This window comes from Aotus nancymaae, unplaced genomic scaffold (genome assembly GCF_030222135.1).
Source record: "Aotus nancymaae isolate 86718 unplaced genomic scaffold, 86718_ANA_hifiasm-v0.15.2.pri h1tg000032l_0, whole genome shotgun sequence".
Taxonomy (NCBI): domain Eukaryota; kingdom Metazoa; phylum Chordata; class Mammalia; order Primates; family Aotidae; genus Aotus; species Aotus nancymaae.
The window spans coordinates 23,705,773-23,725,941 of NW_026988445.1; the positions used below are offsets into that span (position 1 = coordinate 23,705,773).

The 20,169-nt window shown below is 34.4% G+C and overlaps 1 pseudogene; it reads right to left on the reverse strand.

The window, feature by feature from the left end:
* Positions 1-15,104: 15,104 nt before the first annotated feature.
* Positions 15,105-15,257, reverse strand: LOC135277647 (U8 small nucleolar RNA; annotated as a pseudogene).
* Positions 15,258-20,169: the final 4,912 nt, after the last annotated feature.

The window sequence follows — 20,169 nt, forward strand, 5'->3', positions numbered from 1 at the left end:
ATAAACTACCCAGTCTCCAGTATGTCTTTATTAGCAGTATGAGGTACCAAAGTCTGTATTAGTCACGGTTCTCTAGAAGGACAGGGCTAATAGGATAGATGTATATATGAAAGGGAGTTTATTAAGGAGTATTGACTCACACGATCACAAGGTGAAGTCCCACAATAGGCTGCCTGAAAGCTGAGGATCAAGGAATTCAGTCTGAGTCCCAAACCTCAAAAATATGGAAGTCGACAGTGCAGGCTTTAGTGTGTTGGCTAAGTCAAGAGAGTCCCTGGCAAAGCACTAGTATAGGTCTAAGAGTCCAAAAGCTGGAGTCTGATGTTTGAAGGCAGGAGGCATCCAGAATGGGAGAAAGATGGAGGCTGGAAGACTCGACAAGTCAAGTCTGTCCATGTTCCTCTTTTTATCCTAGCCTGCTTTTATCCTAGCTGTGCTGGCAGCCGATTAGATGGTGCCCATCCAGATTGAGGGTGAGTCTGCCTCTCCCTATCTGTCCACTGACTCAAATGTTAATCTCCTTTGGCAACAGCCTCATGGAAACACCCAATAACAATACTTTGCATCCTTCAATCTGATCAAGTTGACACTCAGTATTAACCATCACAGCATCAGTCTCCCACGGGGCCTCCAAGGAACACCGTAAGAGGCTCACTGGGGTGAAACTGCATCTTGAGAATCTACGGCCAATCAAGAAGATCTAAGCTAACAAGATTGTTAAATACTTGAGTAAGTAAACAAACAAGCAAGTAACTTTTTTTCTTTCCTCCCTTGGCTTATTTATTTATTTATTTATTTGTCTTCTGGAAAGGACAGATGAGTATTGAGATATCATCCAGATTGAGAAGACACAAGAGATCATGTCAGACGTCAGCAGCTAGGGAAAAATTAAGACATTTATGCCATCACCAAGTACAATCCATTTAATAAACCAGACAAAAAATAACACAGAGATGATACAGAATACCACACCTTATAATTTTCTTGAAATTACCATTTAAACATTTTTAAAGTTACTCTTTGAGAGTTTTGAAAAAGATTTATTTCTGTTTGTAGTTTTTCAAGGAAAAAACAAAATTATTATCTCTATGCCCATAATTATAATTATTTGGTGTTACCTTAGTTAATTCTAGGCTTTGCACAAGGAGGATTGTCACAACAACTTAACAGACAAAATAAAAGATAAAAATAAACAAAAATTCAGCTAAAGGTCAGTGTAATAGTCTCTCTCTCTCTATATATATATATATAAATGATGTCACTCAATTTTCTTCTTGATATGGAATAAAAATCATTTTGTGAGGCATAACTACTGAAGCAACCCTTAGATATATCATTAGATTAAATGTTATGTTAATTATAATAGTATTATATTAGGTTAATAAGGCTCATTGTTAAATATTTTTATTATGAAGTTATTTTTATTTGTGGTAGGTGTTTAGGTTGTAGACTCAATTATTTAACAGCACTGTTTTCTATTTTTAATCATTAATTTTAAACCTCTCATCTGATCTTCATAATATGCTATTTACTCACTTAGTTTTAGTCCTCCTTTTACTCTTTATGGGTATTTTATTGGTATATTAGAGACAGAGACAATTAATAAGCCTGATTTATATACAACATTTAACTAGAAATCTAGTAATAAAAAATTAATTTCATTGTTTTAAAGGAACATCTGGCATAAAAATTTTAAAAGCAGAAAGAAAACCACAAACGCTTTTCTTAAGATCTAATATCTACAATTACTGAAATTCTTATATATTTACTTTCAGACTTTTTTTATTCATATATATGGATACTTCATATACAAGTCTGTATTCTTTTATTTTCATGTATCATTATATCAACAGAACTTTCAAGCTTTGTCACAAAGTTTTTCTAAAGACAATTTCACTAATCCGTAAGTATATGAATTGACATTTTTTCTCTACAAAATTTTATTGATTTATCTTGCTTTAACATCTGTCCATGAGCTTACACTCCACTTTATGTCTTCAATCTAAACTTCCTTTCTGAATTCTAGTTTCATATGATCAACAGCCTATTTGATATCTATAATGAGTCATGTGATATTTAAAGTACCCAAAATATAACCAATAACTTTTCTCCAAAATATGTTCTCTTGTTTTTCTCATTTCATAATATTCTCATTTCTTCATCACAACACTGAAGAAAGCTAAAACCAGGGGCATTATATCACCTTTTCTCACACACACATACAGTCTATCACCAAGTTCTTGTCTGTTTTATCTCAAAGGAATGTCTATAGTCTGTGCATTTCTCTCTCTTTGCTGCAACCATTACCTAATCATCATTTCCTTCATGGACTACAGTAATAACTTCCTAAATGTTCCAGAAATACTTTAGCATTTACAGTACTTTATTTAAGATGTTGCTCTGTGATAAAACCCTTCAGTGTTCCTCATCGTACTCATCATAAAACAGTATGATCAATGAAGTCCTTCAATAATCCTGCTTATATTTCTAGTATCACCTTTTGCCTCTCTTTTCCTTGATTCATATATTCTTTCACTTTAGAATGTTAAGTTCTTTCACAGCTCAGTACTTTTGCTAGTATTTCCACTGATTCTTTTCTCTTTGCATGGGTTGTCACTTGTAAGCCTCAAGTCTAAACTTAACGCTTACCATCTTACCATCTTTGGAGAACATTTATCTTTAAAATTCCATGCTTCTCAATCCACTAGGACCTACCCAAGTTTCTATGCTATACAGTTTTTTTTTCTTTTTAGCTTTCAACATAAATGTTGCTTATTTCTTTCCTATTTAATGTTCTTGTGTATTTTATTTAGAAAGTAAGTTGAGGTTTTTGCATTGTGTTATCCCTCCCTCCCTTCCTTCATTTTCTTTTTCTTTCCTTTTCTCTTTCTTTTTGTCTTTCAGTCTCTCCTCTCTCTCTGCCTCTGTTTATTTCTCTTCCTTCATTTTTTTTCTAAGTTAAATTACTATTTCAAATTTCTATGTATCTTCTGGGAAAATTCCTAAGATAAACATAAGAAAGAATATAGTTGATATTTAATCTGGAAGATGTAGTAATTAATAAACATTAAAGTTGTCAGTTATCACATTTGATTTTCTAAGAAATAATGTTTAAGTTTAGTGCTATAATACAACTATGCACTTAATTTTAACAGAATCCCAGAAGGTTCTGAGAAATTAACTTCTGAGCAGGTATTGAGATTGTTTACATAAATGCTGAAGATTACTTTAAAATGGTTTTCAAAAGAAGTAAAAAACAAAAAGATATTTTTCTCTCTGACTAAAAAGGAAGTAAAGAATAAAGCTTCATTCTAAACCCTAAGGAAGAGTTGTGGGTTTTTAGATATTTGCATTTATGGTTATTTCTTTATTGAATGAAAGTGCATTCTTGTCTTTTAGATATTGGCTTGATCTGAGCATTACTCAAAGTAAAGGTGACTTTCAGGTCATTTATTTTCAGTATCCAGCAGACCTTGGAGGAAAAATGTCATTGATTTATCTGCAATGTTCATTTAATGAAAGCAATGATAGGGATCTGTGAATTGGAAAATGATGACTAATATTAATGACGATACACATTACTGCATATAAGATTTCAAATCAATGATAGATTAATATTTCAAAATTTCCATCTCAAAATTTTCATTTTGTTAAAGCTATTGACCTTTCAATCACTCAAAATTCCTTCAGTATGGTTTCTCTCTAATACTTTTTATATTAGGTATTTGAACAAATCATAAGTACTTATATTCAAAAATGTTAATTTCATCACTTTTGGTCAGTATGTCTTAATTCACAATTCTCCATCTCCAGGAAAGTAGGATGACACTTTCTCTCTCTCTCCCATTCTGCACTTTATTTGCACTTTGCTTACTTCCCTAAAATGCTTCTCTAGTTCCCTCTTCTATGCTAGTGATTTATTTTCTCTGTTCTCCAATTAATAACCTGATAAACTATAAGTCTTTAATAGTTATCTTACAACCACTCCACTTAGCTTGCTGCTATATACTCTGCTTTTTGCCAACAACTAATGGCCTTCACCTCCTCCTATTCTGCTCCTGACCCCTCCTTTTTAAAGTAATCTAGGAGGCATAAAGTACTTGGTCAGCCTCTTAAACCAGGACATCAATTTTTTGGCAGTCAATAATGAAACAGGCTGACTCTGCGTGGAAACTATAAAGAACATCTCTGCTAACTCTTGCCCAGCTCATCTGCATTCGTGGATGATGACACATTACTTCTCTGCTAATCTTGCCCAGCTCATCTACATTTGTGGATGATGACACATTATTTCATATCATTTTCTTGGAGGGGAGTACAGTAACATTGACATTCCACTTTTTATGTGACAGAATTAAGTGTTATATAAGCTATATAATAAGTACTTATTTTATTATTACGTTCTGTGGCCCTCTCCTTCAACCCTCTCACTCCACAAAAACAATTAATATTTAACCATCAGTGTTAAAATTGGTGCACAAATTAACTGAAAGTATAACTTTTCACCACTGTAAACATTCTACTAAGTTTTTCAATTTCAGAATATTTGTAAAAAGTATAATTTGCTATTTCATATGCAAAGAGGGGTTTTAAATCTAGACTATAAATATCTATGATAATAAGCATCACTTCTGAAGTTGCAAATATTTTATAAATTACTCCTTAGTTAAAATAGAGATAACAAACAATGCCCCCCAATCGTCTGTCAGTTCTGTCATGGAATTTGTGACAAACACATTGCAGATGTCAATGTTTTGTTAAGATCAATATTCTTTCTCAAGAATCACTACAAGTTCTTTGAATTATCCCTACCAACCCATTAATAACCTGAAGTTTTTATAAATCTTTACGATTTTAATTACTGTATTTTATTTGCTTAATCATTGCAAATTAAAATATTAACTTTCTTTCTCTCTCAATTTTCACCAGATGTTGAAGGCCTGCATTCAAGTTTTTAAACCATTAAATTTTCAATCTTTCTGCTTCTTATGCATCTTCAGCATTACTAGAGTCATTCAGTACAGAAAAAAAACCGAGCATGTTATACTTTGGAATATATTGAAACTCTCATTCTTGGCTTTTATCAAGGATATTATGTTGAATAACAGTCTTCTTTTTGAAAAACAGAAAAAAAATTAACTGATAAATAAAGATTATATACATTTAAGGTCTACAAAATGATGATTTGGTATACTTATACATTGTATAATTATTATCACAATCAAATTAGTTAACACATTCATCATCACCCATGCTATACATTAGAGTCTCAGAACTTGTTGATCTTTTAACTCAAAGTTTATTCAAAGTCCCCCCGTCCCCAATTTTTCCCACTTCCCACATCCACTGTTCTACTCTCTACTGCCATGAGTTTGACTATTATACATTTATATAAGTAAGATCATGCAGTATTTATCTTTCTGTGTCTGGCTTACCTGACACAGCATAATGTTCTCCCAGGTTCATCCATGTTGTCACAGCTGACAAGATTTTCTTTTTTTTAAAGGTAGAATAGTATTCTATTGTGCGTATAGATTACATTTGTCCATCCATGGAAACTTAGGTTGTTTTTGTATCTTTGCTATTGTGAATAATGCTGCAATGTCATCTTTCCTTGCTTTTCTGGATGCTGTGCTCCTCTTTGGGTGATACCTGAAGTATATTTCTTTGCAGAAGAATAGTACATTTTTAGAATTTTTAGAGTGTAAGTCTGATACTCATTTCTATTTATGGTACCTTAATTTGACTTAAAAACTGTGTGTGTGTGTGCACGCACACACTATAAAACTACAGGTATATTCAGAACAGAATATTCTACTAAAAAGAAGTATTTGGAATACACTATTATGCTTAATTTTTAATAAAATATTTTAAGCTTGTGACAGTGTAAAAATCAGATTAAACTTATTAATGCCAAGATAATGCCAGTATAATTCATGTATATAATAATTATTCTGTTCATACTCATTAGGGAATAGTGCGAATAATCTCATGTTTTCTTTTTGCCTTTTCCAACATCATCAAAATATGAAATATGGAGGGATTATTTAACAAAACATACACAAAATCGGCACAATAACGACTACAAATTGTTGCTAAGAGAAATTTAAAATGACCTAAACAGAGATATATACCATCCTTCTACTTTGGAAAATGTTAGGATATCATTTGTTCCTATATTTATGTATAGATTCAAAGCAATTCCAATCAAAATCCCAGCAAGATTTTTTTTAATGATAAATTGATCTTAAATAATATATAAGGATACAAAGGACCTAGAATAGCCAAAACAATTTTTCAACAGTAGAACAGATTTAGAAACATTAGCCTTATACTACCTTATATCAGAATTTAACAGACTACAGTAATAAAGGCAGCTAGGTATCTAAGATCAATGGATCAGAATAAATCTAAAACGTGAAGCAGAAATACATGACTTTTTTTTTGAGATAGAGTCTCACTCTGTCACCCAGGCTGGAGTGCAGTGACGGAATCTCAGCTCACTGCAACCTCTGTCTCCTGGGTTCAAGCAATTCTCTTGCCTCAGTCTCCCGAATAGCTGGGACTAGAGGTGCGCACCGCCACGCCCAACTAATTTTCGTATTTTTAGTAGAGACGGGGTTTCATCATTTTGGCCAGGATGGATGACTGATTTTTAACAAAGGTGTCAGAGTAACTCAATGGAGAAAGAAAAGCTTTCCTAACAAATGGTGCCAGAACAACTGGATATCGTTTGGGATGAAACAAGTGAAGTACTATTTTTTTTTCACATCGTATGAAAAAAAACAAAACGAAACTAAAAGAAAATTTTAAAACTAAACCTAAAATATGTAGCAGTAAAGCAGTTAGATGAAAATAAAGGGGATTTTTTAAAATTTGAGATAGGCAGAGACGTCTTAGTTGGACACCAAAAAGAACAGAAGCAAAAATTGCACTTTATCAATAATAATAACTTTTCGAAAGCAAAATGTAAAAAGGCATTCTACAGAAAAGAGAAAATATTTCAGTATGTACCTCTGATAAAGGACTGGAATTCACAATGTACAATGTCTACCCTTTAATATAGCAGAAACTCCATTCAGAGGAGCAAGAGATATAACCAGGCAACTCACAAAAGATGTGTGACTTGATAATGAGCCACATGGATGAATCTCAGAAAGGTTTTGCTGAAGAAAAGAAGCAAGACGGAAGATACATACTCTATAATTCCATTAATATATAATTGTAGAAAAGCAAAGCTGATCTATACTGCAAAAAGCAGATTAAGTGGTTACCTGGGGTAAGAGACCTGGAGGGGCTTTACAAAATCAACTTCAAAAGAGTCAAAAAAGCCAGAAGGTATTTAGGAGATTGCTGGAAAAACTCTTCTTGATTTTAAAGTATGTATGTTGCAAAGGTGGGGGGATATTACACAGTGTATATATTTGTCAAAACTTATTAAAATGTACTCTTAAATTTTTATTTTATGTCAGTACACATTAATAAAGTTAATTCTAAAGACATGCCTATGTTTTATTGTATATACATAATATCTCAATGAAAGCATGTGGAAACTCTAATAAAATATAATCCATGGCAGGGAGGAAAAGAGAAGAAAAATCTCTTTTATGTAAGGAAGCTCTCCTGCTGTTCCCTTAAAGATTTAGGTATTGTTCATATCACAACAAATGAACAATGAACAAATGAACTTTGGCACACAGAACAGGAAGCTTTGTCTTTCAGATTTGTTGGGTTTGAGACACATCGCATTTAAAAGTCACTATAACAGCTGCGATCAAAAAGCTCGTGGTTTGCCATCAAATAGCTCTTCTATGTTTGCGCCTCTGCTCTAGAGACTACGTTTTGAGTTTTTGAATTGGAATTCAGGTTCCCTGTGTAATATGTAAGAATGATAAAGGGAAGGTACAAGCCTAGCAATTCCCAAACTTTCCCAGTAGCAGGAGACACCAATCCCTAAGCTGAATACAAATTTTCTTATTTTAAAAAATATATGTTGAATGTCTACTGAGCTCCCGACACAGTTCTCGGCAGGTTGCTATGAGATTAATCTACTACGGTTTCATGAAAGTAAGTAGACACGGAGCAGAGAGGCATAATCTCTTTTATAGTGGGAGACCTTTCCTGATGATTCTCTGGGATTTTGGATATAATGTAATCTATCTAGATTTTGACTGCTGTGTCTAAGGGTTTATTTCTTGCTACATTGTATTTTGTTAAAAAATATTTTCAGCAGTTTAACATTTGCATTTCAATAGGAGCTGTTAATGCTATAACCTTAAAAAGATACAGTAGGTGATAATTTTTAAATTATAGAATGGTTGATAAGGCACAGATTGGGGGAAAAAAAAACCCACAAAACAACTTTCACTTTATCTAGCTTTCTCACAAGCCTTCTTATACTTTCAGATTACCATTTGTTATTCAGCAGTTAAAACTAAATCCAGGGTAACAATCTGCCTTGAGGACTGTCTGTGTGTACTAAGAAGTAAATCATCAACCTGGTGGGTAAGAAATTCATTTTTCAGAAAAATAAACAAACAGACCAATACAATATAATTTTAAAATTTGGAAATAAACATATATGATAATTTAGTATAGGATAAGAATTATACCCAAACAGTGAACAAATTATGCAGATCATTCCGCAATCGAATAAAAGGATATCCATGTGGAAAACCCAGATTTGGATCTCTATCACACACTTTCCAGCACAATTTTTCCACTTTGCATTCAAAATTTAAAAGTGAAAATAACATTTTGAAAGCTCTGGAAGATAATTGTGTGGTGGGGAAAGCCTTTCTAATAATAACTCATAACCCAGAAACAATAAGAAAATGATTGACACTTTTGATGCTTTAATAAACAGTAACAATAAAATTGTAAAAAAAAAAAACACATTTTAATTAGGCAAAATTCAATAAGCCAATGTAAAAGAAAAGTCACAAGAAAAAATAAGCAAGTGTATCAAGTGGGCAAGAACTCAAGAGTTCAATGTCACTTTCTTTTTGGAGAGACTAGCAAATTAAGCTCTTTTGTAAACTGTCAGTGTGAATTAAAATTTCAGCCCCAATGGAGGAAATTTTCTCAATATTTTTCAAAATAACAAATTGCATATTTCTCATCCCAAAAATTCAATGTGTGGAAATTTATCTGACAGATATATTAATAGACACAATTCTAAGATGATCTCTACATAGTCATTGAAAAAAAATATTTCTGATGGTGAAAGATTGAGGGAAAAAGTTAAATAGGCATCAATATATTATTGATTTGCTTTAAATTATAATAATTTTAATTAATTTCAATTAAAGAAAATAAATTATACTAATTCATAATGGTATCTAGAGTTGTTTAAAAGAATGAAGAAACCAAGGGGGAAGACGCTCCAAGATATATTAAATATAAAAATCAGGCTAGGGAAGAGCAGTTAATATGATTAATGGTTCAAAATACAGGATGAGCAGGTGGGAACAGGGCTGAAAGAGGTACTGAAAAATGATGTTTTTCTCTTTGTATTAGCAAATGTGTATGAATGAGGGTTGAACTTACCTCAACCTAGCATGAAGCACCCAGGATTTCACTGCTTCCTTCAGGAGCACCATCTGCCCAGGTGCCTCCCTATTGACTCCTCATGATGAAAACGTTGCCCCCTGGATTCTACTTTAGGATCACAAGGGGCAAATGTTTCCTCCTTTCTCCTTGACAGCTAGGGCATGGGGTCCTTCACTTAAGATCAGCCAAACTCATACCACGCTCTGGTTTTGAATCTTGAGGGAACAACATAAAATTGCAAGGGCAGATAGGATATTATTCATGGCAGCAGTGATGTACCCACTGAGAATTCAATAGTGAAGAAGCAATTCAGGGCTGCCAGCAGCAGGGTGTGAAAACTCCATCCCTAGAATCTACCATCCCTTGGCCCCAAGCTTAAGGTCCTCAGGCCGTCCTCCTGGTCTCTATGCTCTCCAGTGTTCTTCCTACAAATGCCATTTCTTTTCAACATAACCCAGTTGGTTTCCTTTGCTAGCCAGTTACAGTTGTATTGTTATTGTGAATTATTTTTTAATCCTTTTGTCATTGCACTGTAAATTATGAAGTGACACTTGTTCAATATCCATAGAGTCTAACACTGTGCCTGCAATATGACAATAGGTGCTTTTATCAATGGAATTGATTAATTCAATGACTTAGAGATCATCATTAAAACATAATGTTTTCTCCAGCCTGGGTAACAAGAGCGAAACTCCGTCTCAAAAAAACAAAAAACAAAAAACAAAAACACATAATGTTTTATATGCTGACAATTAGAAAGCTTCAATGTAACAAACAGCTTCCAAAACCTAAGCTGGATTTGTGCACATTTCTTGGTTAAATTGATTTGCTCATATTCCCAATCTCTAATCAAAGAACAACTTGAATAATTTAACATTATTAAAGAAGCTATATTGAGAAGGCAATGACTACTTCTTAGAATAAAACAGTAAAAAAAAGTGTTCCCTGAAAATGTACTTGATAATAAAATTTCACCCTTCCTTGTTTTCATGAAACACTCCCAGGTTGACAATATTGGTTTGACAATTTGACTAGCATTCCCATAAGACCACTCCAAATACCTACTGCTTCACATATGTTGCCTTTACCCAACATTCATAGAATGTTTAAAATGCATTCATTGCCTCACTAAAAAGTTTTCAAAAATACATATTACATAAACATAATTCTTAACAGTTAATTTTCTCAATATGATATGTTTAAGACAGGAATATTTTGGAGCCATAGAGTCACTTCCTTAAGATGAGATTGGCTTCACTCAAAGACCAGCTCTGTGACTCTTTGTTGTTATATTTTGTTTTTCTGAGACAAGAATCTTGCTTTGTTGTCCAGGCTGGAGTGCAGTGGCGTGATCTTGGCTCACTGCAACCTCCACCTCCCAGGCTCAAACAGTTCTCCTGCCTGAGACGCTCAGTTAGCTGGGATTACAGGCACCCATCGCCATGCCCCACTAATGTTTTATTTTTAGTAGTCGAGATTTCTAACCAATGTTTGCCAGAGGCAACACGAATGGCCATACTTTTATTTTGTTCTATATTGTTGCTGGAGCAGTGTGACTCTGACTACCTGCCCCATGTCCATCCTGTCCCTCAGGGGGGACCCCTATGGCAAAGAGACTTAAAGCCAAAGACTTTTAACAAATTTCAATGTTTTAGGCCAGATGAGAATGGAGGTGAGCTTCATCAACATTGAAAATCTTTTAAGCAACGTAAGAGACAAAAACCAAAAACCAAAAGGCAAGTCTATAAAATTGACTTGTCTATGCATTTTATGTGTTGAGCTGCTGTAATATTGCCTTTTTTTTTTTATATGGAGTCTTGCTCTGTCATCCAGCTGGGAGTGCAATGGCACAATCTCCACTCACTGCATCCTCTGTCTCCGGGTTCAAGCAATTCTTCTGCCTCAGCCTCCTGAGTAGCTGGGATTACAAGCACAAGCCACCACGCACAGTTAATTTTTGTATTTTTTGTAGAGACAGGATTTCATCATGTTGGTCAGGCTGGTTTTGAACTCCTGACTTCATGATCCGACCAGGTCCGCTTTACAAAGTGCTGGGATTATAGGTGTGAGCCACCTTGCCCAGACTGTAATATTGGTTTTAATGACAGACTTGTAGCAATTAGCTATACTAAATATAAGCATTTTGTTAAATCCTTTTAAGCTAAGGAATTTAGAGGATATCGTTGTGCCACAATGCTTTTGTACAGTCTTCTTAGAAATTTTTCTTAAGGTAGCTTATAAATATATATATTCATATCCATATCTATATATCTGTATCTGTATATAAATCTCATAACTGGGAGCACACTACTCAGGAAGCTTTGTCACCAGATATCTTGATATCCTCTTGATAATTTTTCATTAACTCTAATGGGGAGCAGGCCATGTTTTATGGTTGAGATGAATGGAAAATGGCCAGGAGGCAAAGTTCCTCATTTTCCAGCTATTTAAGCATGTATGTCCCTGTCCTTGATTGGAAGAGTATGAACTAATTCTATCCCTCAAAATCAGCCCTTATGATCTCACATGGCTTCCTCTTCCAGGATAGTCCCTGAGACTAGAGAGAAACTACTTACATCGCTTTATCATTAAGGCATTAGCAACAGAAACAGAAAAAGCCCAGTGGCATTCTAAACAGTTTTTAAATTTTGGAGATGTCAGGTAGCTGTAAAGGTGATCTTTGTTGTTTTACCTAATCTTGTAAACTACAAGTAGCTCAAACAAGAAAAAACATATATATATATATTTTACGCTGGAAAACAACGCATAAAGAATTAGCAATGTTTTATAAAAGGACATAAGCCTGTGTAGCTCTGACATGACAGGAAAAAGAAATTCACAGGTAGCTAAGCATTGAAGGTATTCGATATTAAGACAGAACAAATTAATTTAGATAGAAGTAAAATTATTAAGTGAGGATTTATGCCTTTGTATACCAGCCTGGTCTAGTGTCATGTGAAAGCCTGTTTTTAATTGTCATCTTGTCCTAGATCTGAAGACAAGGTTTTGGTTAACTTCAGTTGGTGCCAAATCCCAGCATTAATGTTGGAGATTCAGTGGAGCTGATGCTTCTTTTGAGATGAGATGGGGTATCCAGCAGTCAAAGCCCTGCGACTTAATAGCACAAGGGTTAGTTAACAATATTTGATTAAAAACTCTTTTTAATGGGGCTGGAGGAAGTCTCTTAAATAATGTCCAATCATTGGACTGAAAGTGGTGATACTGAAGTTTATGACTGAATGGAAAGCTGCAAAAAGATTCTACAATCTTGCAGTGATTAATTTTTATGGTTTTGATAAGCCCTCAGTAATAAGTCTAACTCAGAGACTCAATTGAGTGTTTGACTTTGAGGATGTTTGTCAAAGATGTTAAAAGGCTGAAAACATTTGATTAAAACAGAATCACAGGTCATTATAAAAAAATAGTTATTCATTAAACCAGAGTGATTATGAAAAGACTTCAAAAGCAATATACAGGCCAGGCACAGTGGCTCACACCTGTCATCCCAGCACTTTGGGAGTCTGAGGTGGGCGGATTACCTGAGGTCAGGAGTTTGAGACAAGCCTGGCTAACATATTGAAACCCCATCTCTACTAAAAATACAAAAATTATCCAGGCATGGTGGTGGGTGCCTGTAATCCCAGCTACTCAGGAGGCTGAAGCAGAAGAATTCTTTGAATCTGGGAGGAGGAGATTGCAGTGAATCGAGATTGTGCCACTGCACTCTAGCCTGGGTGACAGTGAGACTGTCTCAAAAAAAGAAAAAAAAAGCAATATACAAAGTTACATGAATGTAAAAACCTTAAGGTTCTTATAATTTAGATTTCCTAAGTAATCAGGAAAAAAAAAACTTACAGAAATAGCACAGGAATTGCCATAAAATCTTTGTTTCTTGGGCTATAATCAAGCCTTCTGTAGTGTGACTGCTTGTCTTACAGGAAGCACATTCGAGTTACCTGAAAGTGAAACCTAATGAAAAGAGATCCTGAATTAGACACAGAAATAGTGTGTCCAGAGTCATGAGTGAGCATTACACTTCAGTGGCCTTGATCAGGGGAATATGACTCTTGGCAACATTATGGGAAGTCGACTGGTCATATTGAACACATTCGACATACGTTGGGGCTGAGAAAACCATAGTCCAAAATAAAAACCTCAGAGGCAGCCTCAGAAATAATAGTTTTTCTTTGGCCTTCTCCTGTCCTCCTGTCTCTCAGTCTCATTTTCCCTCAAGGCAGGACACAGAAACTAGAATCTCCCTTCTGCAGCACAGGTCCTAGAAACCAGAATTCATTTCTTCAAAGCCAGCCATAAAGCCTGAAAATATTATACTAATGTTTCCTCCACCTTTCTGTGTAAGAATTGGTCATAAAGAAATGATCTGACCTTCCTTTTTGGATTGTAGGTTAAGATGTAAGAGCTGCACACCCAGAAGGAAGGAAATGCATGCTAAGGGAAGTTAAGAAGAATCTAGACAGATGGACCTTTCTTAATCTCCCACAGTCTGCTAGCATTAAGTTCTCTGTACTAGGACATTATTGTGTGATGATAAAGATATACCTGAAGGTTGGGTCAACTGTAATGTAAAGATATATACTTGGCTCATGGTTCTGCAGGTGGTACAAGCATCCACCAATATCTGCTTGGCTTCTGACGATGCCTCAGGAAGCTTACAAAGGTGGTGGAAAGCCAAGTGGGAGTAGGCACAACACAGGGTGAGAGTAGGAACAAGGGAGCAAGGAGGACGGTGCCATGCGCTTTTAAACAACCAGATCTCATGTGAACTACCTGAGCAAGAAATTACTTATCACCGATGGGATGGGGTAAACCATTCACAAGAGGTCCACCCCCATGGTCCAATTACCTTCCACCAGGCTCCACCTCTGACATAAGGAATCACATTTCAACACGAGATTTGGAAGAGACAAGCATCCAAATCGTAACAAAACCCTTTTGTTAAATTATATTTTTACATGGTGTGCATATTTTGTTGAACCTAAGTATTAAAACGGGTAATTTCCCCTTTATCTTAATTCTTTATTTTGAAAACTCTCATGTATACACACCAAACAAGTCTGCATGTTTTATTTTCTATCAATCTGTCTTTTGTGAGTTGATTTTTCAGGGAACCTTCAGAGGGCTCCTGACCCCTAAACATATTAACAAAATCCAAAAATACAGAATTAAGTTATATTAGAGGAAAATATCACCTTCTTAAAATCTTCAGGATGAAACATTTCAGTAATAGGCTACAAGAACAGATTTAGAACTGGAAAAGAAGTTACAGGAGCCAGCAAAAGTTGAAGGACAGTTACTCTCCCAAGCCTTCTCAAAGGGAGAAAAAGCTGAAAACAGAAGGGTACAGCAGAAGTTAAACTTCTGAGATACTGTATCAGTCCATTTTCACACTGCTGATACAGACATACCAGAGACTGGGCAATTTATAAAGAGAAAGAGGATTAATAGACTCACAGCTTCACGTGGGTAGGGGGAAGCTCACAGTCATGGTGGAAAGGGAAAGGCATGTCTCTTACACAGCGGGGCAAAAAGAGATTGGAAACCAAGCAAAAGGGAAACCCCTTTTAAAACAATGAGATCTCATGAGATTTACTACTTTTTTATTTTTTACATTTCATGCATCTCCAATCATCATGTTTTATCTGTCCTCCAATGGAGGAACAGATAAGGATTATCCCACCCGATGATATCTCATGAGATTTATTCACTACCATGAGAACAGTATGGGGGAAACTGCCGCTATAATTCAATTATCTCCCACTGGGTCCCTCCCACAACACATGGGAATTATGGGAGTAAAATTTAAGATAAGACTCCAGTGGGGACACAGCCAAACCATATCAGATATCAATCTGAAAAATTTCAAAAAAGAAGCAGGTTATAGAGTTGAAAATTAAAAACACAATTTCATTAATAGCAAATCAATATTTTAAGAAAACCTTGTTGTTCTAACCAAGTCTTTAGTTTTGTATTACTGTATTTTAATATCAAAGTTCTCTCTTGAAGGCTATTATAAATAATTTCTTTTCATGATAGCCAATCACATACAAAATTTCCTTCATAAATTCTCTTTTTATAAACCTTATTCCAACTTACACAGACCATTTACAGTATGCATGCACTTTCTGTTTTTTCTTAAATTTCCCTTTCTTAAATAACCTATCATTTTATTTTAGGACAAAATTTATCATACAAGATTCTTTCTCATACAAAAGTATTCTCCTTTTAACATTACTTAATAAAAATACCTCTTCATATCTGTAACTTTCTTCACATCTCTCTCTTGTTTACTGAGTCCTTTTTACCATGTTTCATAAAACATCTTTAAATAACCTTTGAAATAGACGAAAATTATTTTCCTTTTAATCAGAACACCTTTTTATGTCTTTCTTATTTTTTCTTGTTTCATCAGAACACATCTTACTTTAGCACACTTCATATACAGAATTATGTATTAACTAGAATTTTTATTCTTAGTAACCTTGTAACCAGGGCAGCCCTGATAAAATAATTGGGAAAGTTTCCTTTCTTACTGTTTTCCTTTAGTCTCTTTATTTGTAGGCACAGCTGCTTACAGGAGCCAGGCTACCCAGGCTGGCATCAAAGTTTCTTGATCCATCACCAGATACCAGAGGGAGATAAGACCCCTGGCTACCTTTAGTCATTAACATATTATAATGCTAAAATATCCTCTCCTAAGGGAAAATATTTGCCATTTTTTTTTGTACTTGGTTCTATGAAGTTGTATGCTTATGAATTGACTCTGAGTGTCTGGAATCCCACCCTGCACATACCTAGTCCCTGTACCTAGTCCATAAAAACTCTATGCTTTCTATTGTTCAGGGATAAGAGGCACTTAGAGTGAGAGCCTCTCCTTCTCCATTTCTTGCCAATTAATAATAACTGTTTACTTTTTTCCAATGGAATGTTTTTGCTTTGAGACTGATATAAAGCGGAGAAAGAACTCAGTTTACCAATGACAACTTTAAATTTTTGCAAAAACCTAGGAAGTAGGAAATCTTGCATTGTCCTTCACAGCAGTAATTTATAGATGAGAACCACGTCGTATTTTTTTTAGAAAAAATGTTTTCTATAATATATTTTTAAATTATAAATGATCCAGACATGTAATGAACATGTTATTTAATTTAAAAATAAGATTTAAAATTACATGATAAGTTCATTTATAAACATTTATCCCATTACATTTACCTAATTTATTTTTTAAAATAGCTTACCTAGGTTACTTATGAATACTGAGATATTAGACAAAACTAGTCATTATTGAAACTGCTTTGGGAGGGTCCTGAGGCCCCATGTTGGGTGTCAATTAATGTTGATGAAAAAGGCTAAACTCCGTAAAATATTCAAAGAGGATTATTATGAGCCAATATGACTAATGATGGCCCAGAGCACAGTCTTAAGAAGTCCTGAGAACATGTGCCCCAACTTGTGCAAATTATTTTTTATGTGAACTTTCAAACTAACCACTAAACTTTAGAATACAGCATGCATGTGTAAGATATTCCTTATTGCCTTTCCTTTCTATTTCTGCTCACATTAATGAAACGTTTTCTCTTAACTCTCAGTTTTGTAGTTTTTTTCTTGTCAGACATAATTTCTATCTTTTATTAGTTTTTTCTCCTCTTTGTTTTTCTAGACTTTCTCTTCCATGCTAGAGATTTTCCTTCATTCTGTAGTAAAAACTCACAGTTTATCTAAGGCATATTTTATAAAATCTAAGGTTGCATAGATTAAATGATAAATGATTATTTATAAACCAATAAGAAGAAAATTCATTGTCAGATTATAATAAATATGCAAACCAATAATTAAGAGTGCAACATTAAAAAATCTAGTTGCAAGTTATGTGTCAATCCAATACATGTTTATAAGCAGTATTTTCAAATCTTGGGCTTCTCTGTAGAGTCATAGTCATATTAAGTAAAGCAGGTTTATATTTGTAAACACCAAAGTGCCACTTATTTATTAATGTTTTTAGTAAAACATAAAGATTGATTTACTCTTCCACTTCTATTTTTAAGAACACGTTGACGGAATTAATATTTGTATTCAAAAATGAAGCTGAAATAGATTTGGGAAAAAAACACAAAAGCAATACCCAAAATGTGGAAACAATTAATTTACTTGATATAATTCACAGGCAATTCATTTATATATGTGAATTTTTCAGGCAACCTTGGAAAATCTATTTGATTATTCAATTTATTTTAATGTACTTGGAAATAAACCTCAGCTAACATGTATTTTCTCATTCTTCCTGGAGAATACTGAATATAATTCAACTTTTCTTAGTCATATGAAGAACATTAGTTTTTATAATAGTGTAATAAAACAGGAGCTTCTCTCAGGGGCTGTGGGGTATGTAATCTTATATGGTTCTTTCCCATGTGGTCCAAAATTTCTATGCTTTTTGAGTTATGCCAATTTATATTCATTTCTCTGTCTTCCCTTAAAGCACCTGTCACTTGATGCTGCTGCCTGTGTGCACACTTCCCAAAAGAGCCTTCTGATTTATTTCCTAATCTGTTGCACACTGAGAAACCATATGGCCTCCCTCCCTATGACTGTTTACAATAAAAGTAAGTAGACACAGAGAGGACTCTCTATCAGTAACCCAAATGGACTTTGTGGTACCAGTCTGGTGCTTGGGATGCTTGGATAGCCTCTAAGGGTAGAGTGTGCCAAAATGCCAAATTGAATATGTGATCATCATACACCCTCTGTCTATTTCAGTTTCATATATCCATGTTTCCATAGTACTACAACTCTGTTGATGAATTTGGTTTTTTGAAAGAGAAAGGGACTTTAATCGTTTTCATAAGTTTTGTGGTAATTGTTTTGTTTCAGGAAACTGCTAAATCCTCCATTCTATTTAATTGTTCTAAATGAGATACACAAACAAAATTTCTAGAACTGGATGTGTTACTGCAATCTCTTTTCCAATATATCCATTTTAGAGCTACTAGGTGGGCAATAAAAATGTAAAAATAATTTATTAATGTCCAGCTTACTGGAATATTTGAGGAATATGTTGCTCTAGATATTCCAATTTTCTGCAGAGCTGAAATGTAACCTCTATAAAGCATCAGAATTTTTTAGTTGATTTTCCACAAAGTCTCTAAAAGCTATATCATATGTGTGTATATATATATATGTATATATAATTGTCTTCTAAAGAAATGCACGAATTATATTTTAATCACTTTTCTATCAAGACAATCATTATTATTAGGCTGGTGCAAAAGTTATTGTGGTTTTTGCCACTGAAAGTAATGGCAAACAATAACAATAACAAATTACTATTAACAAATTACTGTATGAATCAGACGTTTTTCCTTATACTAAAGAGTCTATTTTGCTGTGCTTTAAAATTCTGTAGCAGTAAGACTTATTCAACATCATAATTCCTGCTTTTAATCTGCTTTAATTGGCTTTTTAAAACCAGATATCTAGATAGAGTTGTGTATAAATTTAAAATAAATTGAATCTCAATGAAGACTTGAAGAACTTACAAGTAATACATGGATTTTGTGAAATCTATTATACTGGATTTCAGACCATTTTTATTCATTATCTACTTATTGGCTGTCTTTAAAATAAAAGAAGGTAATGGATTAAAAATGAATTTCAAATAGAATTAATAATTACAAAAGAATTCATTCTGCTTCTTAATTTTACCTCCTTTATAGTTAATTTAATGTTATAATTCCTCAAATATAATCAAAACCCAACCATTTGAGTTTGCATTTTCTATAGTATTTTCATTTGAATTGGACACTGGATGATATAAAGTGTTCCTTTGCACTATTAGACTTCAGCATGACAGCATAAAGAGCTCTATGGATTCATTTCACAGTGATACTAAAGAAAATTATCAAAAAACAAACATTAACAGTCTCTGGAAATGGCACCATGAATATATAGCAAATGAAAAACATTTACTCAAGAAAATCAACTAAAATTCAATAAGAACAGCGGGAGTTTGTGGTATCTGAATCCAGATCTGTTTCATCTCTTCCCTTTCCCAACTCAGCACGATGAAAATCTCACTCCAGACTTCAACACGCAGGAACATGGGGCTCCCTCTCCTGCCAGTACCCAGAAGGAGAGCTGCCTTTCTGGGCCGTGCAGAATATCAGCATTTCTCATCCTTCCCTAGGTACTTGTTCCTGAGGTTAAGTTCCTGAGGTCCAGGTGCAGCTGACTGGTGGGGCTCTCTTTTTTTATCCAGCCCCCACCTGTGAGACAGAGACTATACCTTGGGCATGGTGCTATTGAAAACCCTGGAGCCCCAACTGCCCTTCCTCCTGCTTGTGAGACACTGGTTCTATGCCAGGAGAAGCAAGCATAAGAAACATGAGATTACTGCACACCCTTTACTTAACACTTTGCTTCTAAAGAAGTGACATCATTTAGTTAGAAGTGCACCTTTGCCCCAATTCCAGCTCCAGAGCCAACTCCAGCTGCTCACAGACAATGCCTAGGGCAAAATTAGGCCATAAAACAGAGACTGCCTAATCCTTTTACAAATATTTACTTTATTTGCAACAGAGTATGGGGAAGTTCAAGTCTAAG